The sequence below is a fragment of the Anomalospiza imberbis genome, chromosome 3, assembly GCF_031753505.1.
Source record: "Anomalospiza imberbis isolate Cuckoo-Finch-1a 21T00152 chromosome 3, ASM3175350v1, whole genome shotgun sequence".
Classification (NCBI taxonomy): Eukaryota; Metazoa; Chordata; class Aves; order Passeriformes; family Viduidae; genus Anomalospiza; species Anomalospiza imberbis.
Window position 1 is genome coordinate 41,118,966 of NC_089683.1, and position 12,850 is coordinate 41,131,815.

The window sequence follows — 12,850 nt, forward strand, 5'->3', positions numbered from 1 at the left end:
AATTCCATCTTCCTTTCCAAAGGAAGGAACTCCAGTGCACAGTGACCTCAGGTGTTCACTGTGCAATGGACCCAAGGAGATGCTGAGCACAGCAGCAGCCTGCAGCAGCTGACATTGCAGCAGCTTCTCCAGAACTCAGCTTGGCCAGTTTTTAGCTAGGAAGACTTCAGTATATAGTTCTGCTTTCTGCTGCAAAGCACAGGAAGACTCAGGCTAACACCTCACATACCTGCATTCACTGCAAAGAATCAAAATTGCTTGCAGACACCTGAAGAAAACAAAACACAAAACTGGAAAATTTTCCCTAATACCCCATTAAACCCACAAAAGAAGAGAAGAAAGGGAAACATGAGCAGCCATGAGAGGCACACTTACATGACTAGGTGCAGACGGATGTAATCTCACTCCAGTGTGGAAAACAGAGAGCTGCATTACTGCAAGGATGTGCATGAGCTAAAAATTCACTCTCATCTCTCCTCAGACCTTAGTTTCATTGCAGGAAGGTTGGTGGGGTTGGTAGTTGTGAACACCTGCTTGACAGAAATGAGTGTGAAATGCAATACTGCTTGTTCAGCTCTTTGGCAATGTTAAGTGCCTCTAAAACACTGCAAGTGCTACACACATTATTCAACTTTTAAAGGTGTAACGGGAACTGGCAATCATTATTGGCCTGGCCAGAGTCTGTGTCAGATTTGTTCTTGCTGGAATTAAAAAGCATGGCTAATAAAATTTGAGTAGGAAAACTCGATCATTAGCTCATATAATTGCCTCATAATATATACGGACTGTTTTATCCCTCTGTGCCCAGACCAGGGAAATAAGCTCATAATTCTCATGGCCTGTATCACCAGCTTTACTACTGGCCATGCATAGGCCAAGAGTCCAGCTCAAATTCTGCTCTGATGGAAGCTCTATATAGACCAAGCACAGACACAACAGCTGAGTGCAGTATGAATTTAGAGATAATGACAGGAAATTATAAAAAGCAGAAAACAAGATAAAGAAATAGAGACCTACCCTAACAATACAGCAACACGACCCCACCAGTTTGCTGCCACTGAACTTCTCTTGCCATCAGACCTCATCAGACAGACCAAGGTTGTGCTTCAGCAGCTGCCTTGCCATACAACATAGTCTAGGCTATAGTTTATTCCACCATCCAGTACTGGAGCATCTCCTACAGACCCTCCTGGCTCTGCTCTGGGCTCCCAGAAATTCACTCATCCCTGATAACCCCATGGTTTAAGGAAGAGTTAAGTGAACATATAAATATGCAGACTTCCTAGAGAACTTAGCTCCCCTGCACAAGAAAAAATGAAAAAAAAAAATTCACTGAATTCCATTAGAGCAAAAATAAAGGCAAACAGGCTCATAAAGATTACAAAAATGTAAAGTGCTTTTAAACTACGCTTACTAGAGTCCTTGTCACAGACTTTCATAGAATTTGCATGTATCATATGCCCATCTTCCAGGGGGGTACAGAAGAAGGATATAGTTTGATAAGCATATTGTATTTGCTACAGGAGAGCCTTCTGTGAGAAGCTCCCAGAAGCTTCCCCTATGTCCACTGGAGCCAATGTCAGCCAGCTCCAACACAGACTGTCTGCTTGTGGGAATGCAGGGCATCCTGCTGGCTGCCCTGGAAGGTCTGGGACCCTGGCAGGGGGTCAGGAACCCCCCTGTACAGAGCCCCAAGAGACACTGTCTCTGATCTCTGTCCATGGAAAAGAGTTTTCAATCTTTCAGGATGAATTACAAGCTCTGAGTGTTTGATATAAGTAGTAATTAGTTTGGCACGGGTGCAAAAGTAGAATTTTAGGATTCTAGATAAGGGGTTCAAAGGAGGCAAGATGGAGGAAACTGGGCGTGCCTTATCCTTCTTCTTCGTGCCCTCCATGTTTCACTGTGGTGTTGGCATTTTTCTGTTGGTTTAGGCTGGGGACACACTGTTCAACATGGGAGATAGGTATTGGCACATTATTGTAAATATACCACACGTAGTTTTTGGTCTATAATGTTTGTAACATCCCACTGAGGGGCAGAGCCCCGCACACTGTCCTGCAAGACAGACCTGCTGCAGGTCACAGAGAAAACATTTTAGATAAGAAGAAATAAACAACCTTGAAAACCAGCACAGACGAATTATGACTCCTTCTTTGGCAGCAGGGCTGAAAGACAGAGACTTTCTACAATCTCGGGAGCATCTAAATATCACAGATCCTGACATCTGCTGACCACGGCTGAGCCCATCAGCAAATGGTGAATGGAGCCTCTGGGATGACTGATTTAAGCTGGGCAGGAGGATGGAACAGTGCAACAACAACTGCAGCTGGAGAAGAGGAACAAGAACATGAAAGAAACAGGTCTGCAGACACCAAGGTCAGTGAAGGAGGGGGAGGAGGTGCTCCCCATGTTGAAGCAGAGATTCCCCTGCAGCCCCTGGTGCAGACCATGGTGTGGCAGCTGTGTCCCTGCAGCCCATGGAGGTTCAGGGAGAGCAGAATTCCACCTGCAGCCCGTGGAGGACCCTGTGTCAGAGCAGCTGGATGCCCAAAGGAGACTGTGACCCTGTGGGAAGCCTGTGCTGGAGCAGGCTCCTGGCAGGACCTGTGTACCCATGGAGAGAGGAGCCCACACTGGAGCAGGTTTGCTGGCAGGACTTGTAGCCCTGTTGGGGGGAACCAGTGGAGCAGCCTGTTCCTGGAGGGCTGCACTCTGTGGAGGGGACCTGCACTCTAGTAGTTCATGAAGAACTGCCTCCTGAGGGAGGGACTCCCCACTGGAGCAGGTGAAGGGTGTGAGGAGTCCTCCCCCAGGAGGAGGAGGGAGCAGCAGATACAATGTGTGGTGAACTACCACAACCCCTACTCCCCACCCCTCCATGCTGCATAGATGGGAGGAGGTAGAAAATTCAGGAATAAAGTTGAGCCCAGGGAGAAGGGACAGGTGGGGATGTGTTTTTAAGATTTCAAGTTGTTTCCCATTGTCTCAAATCAGTCTGATTTACAGGGCAAAAAATTAAATTAATTTTTTCAAGTCTAGTATGTTTTGCCTGTAATGTTAAGTGCTCTGGGATGTCTCCTTATCTCATCCCACAACATTTTTGTTCTCTTTTCTCTCCCCTTTCCAAATGAGGAGAAGACCGATAGAGCAGCTTTGGTGGGCTTAAGTGAAGAAAATATAAAGGTGAGGCAACATTTCAGGCTGAGTAGTACAGGCACAGATCTTGCCAAAGTTTGGTTCTTCTGAACCAAAATTAAGAGATGCAATGAAGAAGGCCCAGGACTGACTGCATAGCCAGAGGTGAATCTGAAAGAGCAGGATCAGATCTAGAGGATGAGGATGTTATTCTATTTAGAATGAAAGGGAATGCTATGAAAGTGAGGAAAAAACAGTCAATGAGTTTGAGAACACCTCAAAAAATCTTCTGAAGTCCCACTGGAAAACAGCCATCACCACCTTCATTTGAAGTTAAACTGGGACTGAAGTAGCCGGTAAAAATACTGAATACATTTGGTCAAATGTATCAGAATTCCACTGGCATGCAGCAGAGATGGACTTGATCTACTGTTCTGACACTATAATTATCTGGTAGCTGATTTATGATCTACCCTTTATAAGACATGACAGTGCTCACTGATCAAACAGAGCTTTCTTCAGTCAGAAAAGGTGGTCAAACCCTTTCGTTTTGTGAGCTGGTGCCTGGCTAACCAGACCTCTTTATATTAGTATTCTGAGGGTGGCCCAGCAGCAGAGTAGCATGGAGGGCAGCAGTTGTTTTGTTTTGAGCCCACTTTGTGTTTTTTAGCCCCAAGCATTGCCTCCAGCCACTTTCACTTCCTTAAGAGGATTATTTGCCAGTGATATTTTCTTGAAAAAAATATCAACACAATGTAATGCTGTTGCTTTTTCTTGCAAAAATAAGAGAAGTAAATGACCAAGCATATGTCCATGAGGGATTACTGATGTCATTAACATTTCTTGTTTATTTGGTGGCTTAAAAATAACAACAGCAACAAAACCAGACTTGTCTCAAAACTTTTAGTGAAGACTAGCTGATCTTGGTAACCTCATATTCTTCTCTCCCCTTCCACCACCCACTTCACTGCATAGCCTGGGAAAATAAGCATTTGGCTTTCAGCTCTACAGGCAACAGAAATAGCTCTCAGAACCAAAATTTTCCTCCAGGTTGACTCAGATTAACATTTTTTTCACTATTTCCAGTTAATTTAGACTGCATTTGGAGTCATCTTTGGTAAAGAATAAATCGCTTGGGTGAAGTTAGAGTCAAAAAATATCTCTCATAAAGGGGTAGGTCATGATGAGGAGGACCTTTGTGCTGTGGTGCTGAAGGCACTGGTGGAGGTTGGGGTACATTGGTGTGGGGTTGGCTTTGGTTCCTTCCACCTTCACTTGACACAGGCCTACCAGCTATAGGCAGTAATTCCCTTTCCACACAGAAAAACATGTTTCTTACAGAAGAAACATCAGTACTACCACAGTGGGAACTTTGTAGTTATGTTCCAGGTGGGGCCTGTATGTACCAAGACTGGTTTTCAGCCTTCTGCATTTTTCCATATCTTTAAACATTGCTCCCAAGGTAACAACACTCAATACAAAAAAATAGTAAAAAATTTCTACTGTTGGTTTTAAAACATCTTTGTCTTAGGACACCAAAAACTCAGTTTTCAGTGTATTTTTCTTCAGAAAATGAAAAAATGAGAGAGTATTGTTCTGTCAGGTGGGCTGCCAAGACTTCAAAGGAGATGAGTTTTTAGAACTGGTTGTTGAGATGTTGAGAGAAGATCCAGATATCAAAAGTATAAAAAGAAGTAATACTTTAAAAAAAAAAAAAAAAAGAGAGCTGTCTGCTTATTGGTAGATAGGTCACAAGGAACCAGCTGACAGTAGGCAATGTCCAATATTTGAAGTGGTCACAGCCCCCGTGCTGCATTTGCTACTGAGAGGAGGTAACACAAGTGTCTCTACAGATATGGATTCTGTATTACTTCCTGGTTTGTTACAGAAGTCATTTACTATCTATTTTATTAGAAGACGTTTCTGTCAACAGACTTACTCCCCGACTATTGAGGTAACCAATTAGAAAAGGGAACAAGGATCTAATAGCAGAAATGCTCTCCCTCTTTCCCCCAAAAATCAGTTACTGGTGGGCTATGTAGGGATTTGTGCTCATGCATCAGTGTTGAGTATGAGCCTGAAGGCTCAGTTTGATATAGGTGTATTTGTGAAAGCAAAGTACAGAGAAATCCCACTTCTTGAAGTTTACATTCAATTTTGGATATAAAATCCAAATGGATTGGATTTTGGATCCAAACCTTAATTTGAAAGAAACGTGTTGCAACCCAAGGCAGATCTGGGAGGCTGTAATTCCATGCAAAATAAGGCAGATTTGTAAATCCGTGTAAAACTGCTGAGAGATAAATCACACATGTACCTACACAGCGAGTCCAATCCATTCACAGTGGGCATGTGGAGTCCGACCCAGCAAGCACCAGGCTGGCCAAATAGAGATTTTCATCAGTCACCCCATGGTTTCTCATCTGCCCTTCACAGTTAAGGGTCAGGCTCCTTTTGCTTTTCTAGTGCTGCCTGAACATCCCTCCTGCCAGCGTGGGCGTGCTGAACCTTGCACAGGGAACTGGTGGCCAGCCAACCTGGCAGCTGAAAGGATGGGTCAATAACCTACTGTTATGCATCTTTCCAGTGTATCTGTACACTGCCTACTACATGGGGTCAAAACTACCTTGGCACCAGTCACAGAGCTCCCACCTTGTCAGCTGCTAAGGGTGGTTTTTCCTTCAGAATTTGGTGGAGATTGTATGTGGGGAAATGTGAGTTTTGCCTCTCCTGTGACCTTCTTTTTCAATGCAAAGACTGGCTACTCTACTGTAAATGTCAGAAAGCTCCAAAATGCTGGAGAGCTGATACTACTCAAAAGACATCCTATCCCTCTAGCCTAAAGCTGCAAAATGGGCTCCTCAACAGATGCTCAGAGGTACTCTTGTCCCCAGTTTGCAATGGGGAAACTGAGGCATGGCAAGCGTGGGTGACTAGCACAAGGTCATACATGCCAGTGGGAGTTCTGGGAATAAAGCCCAGAAGCTTCTGGCATATTGAGACACAGGCATATATTTCATACCGCCTTGGCAGGCTGCGGATGCTCTCGTCTCCTCCCCGCACTGTGTGTGCCACAAAAACAGCCTTTGTTCTCCGTAACTTGCTTCCAAATGTTTCAAACATCACTTCTGCTGTGAACTGTAAAACTCATGCTCAGTCTCTATGGAGCACTTGTCCAGCAAGTATGTGGCTGTTTCTGCTTGCTGCTAGGCTGGACTTCCTCTGATCCTGACCAATTTGTATACCTTTGATCGGCACATAGAGTCAGTCTGGAGAGCTCGTTCCAACATTTCTGGTTGTTAGAAACCTTCTCGTCACTAACACTGATCATGAGAACATTTGTTTTCCTTTGGTTTTACCAAAAATTGCTAATTCTTATTATAACTACAACTTTTGGCATTTGCTAACTTAGCAAAAAGCTAGGGTAAAAAGAGACATCAGCCTATTAGCAACCCACAGGAGGGTCTAGATCTATGATTTTATTAAACTGTTTGTTGGCTGAAACCTGTGTGGAATGTGGGTCAGGTCTTTCAATGAAGAAGGAATATTTGGAGTGTATCTAGGACAACTTGTGAGTATCACAGATAACCATTAAATTGTTTGTGGGCTCTTTGTTACTTTTTTTCTTGGAAGGAAGTCCTGACCTTGAAAGTTGTGCAAACATGGGAGTTGTGCAAATACATTTCCCCCGCTCCCTTCTTGCCCTGCATGCAGCACCAGGGATGGTATCACATGCTCTCCACACACTGATGATAAGCTGAACTAACAAGAGTATGAGGAAAATGTGCCAAACCCGCAGAGGGAAATGAAAATCAAATCCCCTTTTTCGCATCAGCGTCAAATTTTTATTTCTTGACAAGATAGGAGCTCAGTGGAAGGGAAACGAAACGATTAAAAAACAGATAAAAACTAGAAAGAAGCTGCATATCCAAGTCATTCACTGCCCTCCCGTGGCTGTGTGTAAAGCACATCCAAAGCACTTGGCAGCAAAGGAAGGCCTCCTCTTCAAGTCCATGCAAATACATCTGCCAAATTAGTAGATTTTCTGTATCTTGTCTTTCGCCATCATTTAATGTTTGTCCGTTGGCTGAAAAATAGTTTATACCTTAAATACTGGTAGAATATTACTAGCAAATAAAAGAGGATATGTTATGTGTACAACTGAATTGAAAAACTCTGAGAAGATACAATGTATTAATATTAATAGTTCTCTACATTTTTTAGAAAATTAGAATAGTGCATTCTTGTGACAAAGGGAATTTAAAAACCTTGTTATAAAAATATTATTCTCTGAAATTAACTCCATATTTTTTTCCTTAATACAACACAAGAGTCCCTGAAAAATTCCTGATCAGATGCAGGTAGGATTACCCAGTCTTACTCGTTTTCCTGTGCTGTTGCCAAACAGGAAGGATTGGGATTGTCAAGTGTGTTGGAATCATTATTTTGCAGCTTTTCATCCAGCTGCATTTTTGGCGTGTGCTGTATTTGTTGTCAACAGATATACAACTGAGGTTTAGGAGATGTTCGGCAATCCTAAATCAAAAAATTGAGTACATTTTTCAGAATTTCTGCTGTTTGCCTAAACTGTTTCCCACTTTTGCCCATCAATATCAATACTCTACAAATTGCTAAATCACTGCCACACTGCCGACACCACGCAGGTGTGTCCCGTTTCTATGAAAATAATGGGGAGATGTGCTGTCACCACAGAGGCAGAAGCTGAAGGACAGGTGTCATTGCACATGTGATAATTAAGGGCCAGCATCCCTTCTGTGGGTGTCCCCACACCATGCGGTGGCAGGGGAATCCAGTGGATGGATGTCCCTTGGGGCCCAGATCCACTGCAGCCACCCTGTGAGCTGTTGTGAGGAAAATCCTAAGCAAGGGCTGGAGAGAGAATTTTCAAGGATGGGCAAGTCTTCCTATTTAAATACAGTTTCTCAGTAAGTAGCCAGCACAGAGGGAGATGGCTGGGCTCTGGTTTCCTCTCTACAAGAACACAGAAGAGATGACTGATTTGGTGAGATGCAGCAAAGCCTGGAGGCATTTGATTCAACACAACACCATGCATCCAGTGAGCACGTACACTTGGACAGCTACGCCCAGGCACCACAAATTGAAGAGTAAGGTGGTCAGGAACTGAAACAAGTGAAACTAAGGAGGCAGATTTGTCAGCACAGGGGGATCCAGGAGTCAGCCAAGCATGTTGGCAATGCTGTGCTACCACCTGTGTATCCGTCAAGGCAAGCACAGAAGAGGTGTTTGCAAAAGAATGACACAGGACAGAAATGGGAACGTCCCTGCAGCTGACAGGGACTGATCATCAGCAAGGATTCTGCAATAGAAGAAAGGGGCACAAACAACAGAATTATGTACTCTTCCCTGATGTATAAATATGGCAAGATTGGATGGGACATCTCATGTCTCTCTTCTAGGAATAAGGCATAATTAAAATCAACAACAGTGTCACATGGGCAATCCCTTGAAGAAAGATGTCAGGGTCTTTTTTGCAGCTTCTTCCAGCAGATCTCTTCAGAGTCTCTTTCAGTTTTCCCCAGGAAAGAAAATAGGAATATTTATGATCAAAAGTTTCACTATTCGATCCTCTCCTAGTGAGATGGCAGACTGCATGAGCAGGAGGATGCACATCATCGTGTGCAGGAGCAGCCAGCTCTGCTGGAGACTTGTCAGAACAGCCAGGAGGAGGCTGAACAGCACAAGCAAGCTGAAGGCAAATAAGGTAGAAGCCCAACTTCAGTCATCCACAATGATGTTTTGCTGAATGCCAAGTGGATGATTTATTTCTGCTTCCTGATATATGGCTGCTAAGAGATGAAGCACCAAGTAGGGAGCACAACACGTTTCAAAAGCATGGTATGTCTGCATTAGATGATGTAATTTAGGTGCTGAAAGCTTGTGGCCTGATTCACTTGGATTGAATGTTAAACTGTCTGACTATACCCTGCTCAGGATGGGGAGGTTACAGGAGGGAAAGATCAGCACTTTAAATTACAAACATCATTCAGTCATTTAAAGTTCTGAATAAACAAAAACTAATTACATTTTTGAATACACATGGAACAAAATGCTGACTAAACTAGGCCAGAAGGGGGGCATCCAAGGGGTCTGACACCTCCAGTGCCAGTCAATCACTCATATCTATTTCATTTCATTCACATGTCAAGGAGAAAAAAATATTTACTTGCCTAACAAAGCTTCGTGTGCTTATGTTAGCAGTGGTCTGATGACATGAGCTACCCTCAGCTGCGGTACAGGGGCAAAGAGGCTTAGATTACAGTTAAAAACAGCATTTCTGTTTGAGGGAGATTACACACAGAGCAAGAATGAAAAAACAGCTAAACAGGGACTTTGTTGGGCCTTCCCTTATTCGGGGCAGTGTTATACCAGATGAAAATCAGGGTGATTGATGCCTAAGTTGTCATTTTAACCTCAGCATGGAAGTTTGGGGATGTGCAATTAACAACTGGTCCTGGTGCCTCCCAGTAGTGTGGAATCAGATAAGGGGCATGGTGTGAGCTGCTTCTTGGGCCAGGTCTGCCTCAAACTCATTGCTCTAATTTTTTTTTTACGTTTGAAGCATCATTTGGTCTTGAACCTGAATGGAAACAGGAAAGTTTCATAAGTTTGCAAGCTGAAATGCTGCAGGATGTCTTGCTCTGCTTCAACATTTTTTGCCTCATTGAGTGGCACAGAGTGTGTGGAGAGGCTGCCCCAGAGGGCTGCACCATCCCAGGCTGCAGGGAAGTATTCACCCCAAAATACATGACTTGTGGCTCCTTCAAGTCATTTCTGCCATGTTTCAGTATCTGTGAAACTAAGTCATCAATATTTGTAGTAAAGGCTGTACGAATTATGATTTTATAACCATGTTTACCAGAATATTAAGTATTGTATTTATCATTTCCTTCCTCACCCCAATTTCTTTTCCCTCTTCCCATCTCCTCAGCCATCAAAAGCCAGTAGAATACAAGATTGTCTGTAGAGCTGAGAGACTGTTTAATTTAGATGATGAATGAACCTCTTCCTGCCTTACAATTCAATGAGACAAGTATGCACTTAGATTTGGGCAAGTAAAAGTTGTCACAGAATCTACTAATGATTAGTTCCCATCCTGAAAGGAAACCTCAAATGTCTGCAGCAAATCCAGAAGTTTCTCACCTTATTAGCATGGGAAATGCTCAATGTTAAGGTGATCTGATAGAAGCTGTTCTGAAACTTTCAAGATGCCACCAAGATTCAGAGCCTGGTTTTAGACTGGTAAAAGTTTATCACAAAATCTACCTGGCCAGCAGCAGCTACTTCAAGACAACCAGAGCCATAATTACTGCTTCATACAGACTTTGTGAATAGGAACCTGCCTGCTGCAGCCACTTATCTTCATTGTCAGGTATCACAGCATTAAATAAGATGGCAAGAAACACCCTCCTGTGGATCTTATCCCCTTTCTTCCCCATGAAGCTTTACAATCATACTAGCTAGAATTTTAAAACTTCACATAATAACCATAGGTTTACATGTGTAAATGATTGCCTGTCTTCTATCATCCTCCTCCTATTCAAAGCTTCTGGTTTACCCCATTTGTTTCAATGCTTGCTCTTTCTCCCTCACCAATCGTGGCTATTTGCCAGAGTATATCACAGTACTTGGTCCTGTCTGATGCTACCAGGCTCATGTGATGCATGGTTCCACAGCTCTCCACAATCTATGTACAGATTAAAAATATATATAATAATAGGAAAGGCATATAATTATGAAGCACTTGATATTTATGCGTCCAAAACCACAGAGAGATTAATTTTACAGTCATACCATTCATTCTTGTTTGCCATATTTTTTGGCTTATTGTAAAAGTACTAATATTTTCATGGCTTCCAATTAAAAAAATGAAGATTTCTTTAGCAACTTTTCTGAGGGATTTGATTTTGTGAACTACTTCAGTAAGCAGGCTTTAAAAAGGCTGCTATTCACTCTGACACTCCAAGTGGGTTCCAAATGTATCCATAGCTATATAAATGGTGTATCAGATGGAGATGCTTTTTTCTCCTCTTCAGTTCTCCTCTTTTGGCCTCAGCAGAAATCAAATACCTAACAATAGTTACAGCAGCTAGAAATTCTTCATATCATCCTCACACTTTTACAATTCTTTGTTTTTCTGCAGGATTTGGTAGCTGGTTATGTGCTAGTGAAACCCCAACTCATGTTTGTTAAGAGATGTAGAATAAAGTGTGATATTTGAATTATTTTATTAGAATAGCAGGGCTGGCATTGGCTTTCAGAAAATAGCTGGGAGAATATTTACTATTCAGATAGCACTAAGCTGGGCAGGCAGAGTAGCTACAGTCCCACCTTTAAAATGTGTAACTGTACTTTACAGTTGAAATATTACAGGAAAATTCTCTGGAGCTGTAAAAAGCATGGGCTGTTCACAACTTGCTCAACAACTCAGGAGAGTGAAGGCACAAACTTCACCCCCTGCTTTATCAAAACATGCACACATTTGGGAGCCACCTGCTTTCACAGTGATGCTTCCTTCACCAGCAAACCTTCGCATTTTCCCCTTCTGAATCATTGTGTGACAGTGAATCACTGATGATCTTCAGTGGCGGGACCAAAAATAGGGCTGGGTGTAGAGAAAGGCTGGGGTAGGGACAACCTTTCCTATGTTCAGCCCTGGGTCTCCCAAGCAACAGTGAGCCTGGTGTTCTACCACCAAATACTTCAGACCCTCCTGGGAGCAATCACCTTTCCCTGCTCCACGGGCTATTTCTGCAGTGCTGCACTCACAGTGCCGAGAAGCCGCGGCAACAGGAGCCGCATTAGCATGCGGTGAAGTTTGCACTCCGTGTAATTTATGGTTTTCTTTGTCACAGTGAATCACTGCATGTGAAATTACGGCAATTTCCCTATGCATAGATGTAGTTGATAAATCAAAGCTGCTTACTAGATAATAACCGTGCTTCAGGTGGCTCCCAAAGAAATGCTGCCTTCCAAACGATGGCAAAGCATGGCCCAACCTTCACGCCGAAGCAGAGAAAACTCAGCTCCTTCCACTGCTGTCTGTAAGGTTAGCCCACCCTCAGCCACTGCAGAGTCTACTGTGAAGGACAGAAAAATTGCATCTGCCTGGTGACAGCCCACGTGTCCTCTCTCCAAATGTTATTATTTCTGCATCACATTTCTCCTTTAAATTTCCTCCCTGTTTTGATAAACAAGTCTTTATTTTAGACCCTCAATTTCCATCCTTATCAGCACTTCTCTAAGACCCTCTAACCCACTTAAACTGCTAAGAAACTCTTTGATACCTATTGTTTATATCTTTCCTTCTTTCTTTGAGTCCACCCACTGGCGCTTCCTATATCAAATTCCAATTTCTTGCACTTAGTTTCAAGGCTCTTGACAACTCTATCTTCCTAGTCTTGTCTATTACTGCATTTATCAACTTGTTAGTATTTTTGAAGCACCCAGAAACCATGGTAATGACTGCCACAGAGAAGCTCATGAGGAAATTAATCATTCTGCTTCCATTGTAGGACTTGAATCCTGTGTAGTAAGTAAGGCTTGGGTGTTGTATTGTGACTTGGGGTTCTCACTTCAAAAGAAATCCCCACCAGCTCGTCATTAATTCATCAATCTCTACCTCCTGCACCAGATGAGGCAGAAGCCTTAAGGAGAAAAAAAAACAGTAAGA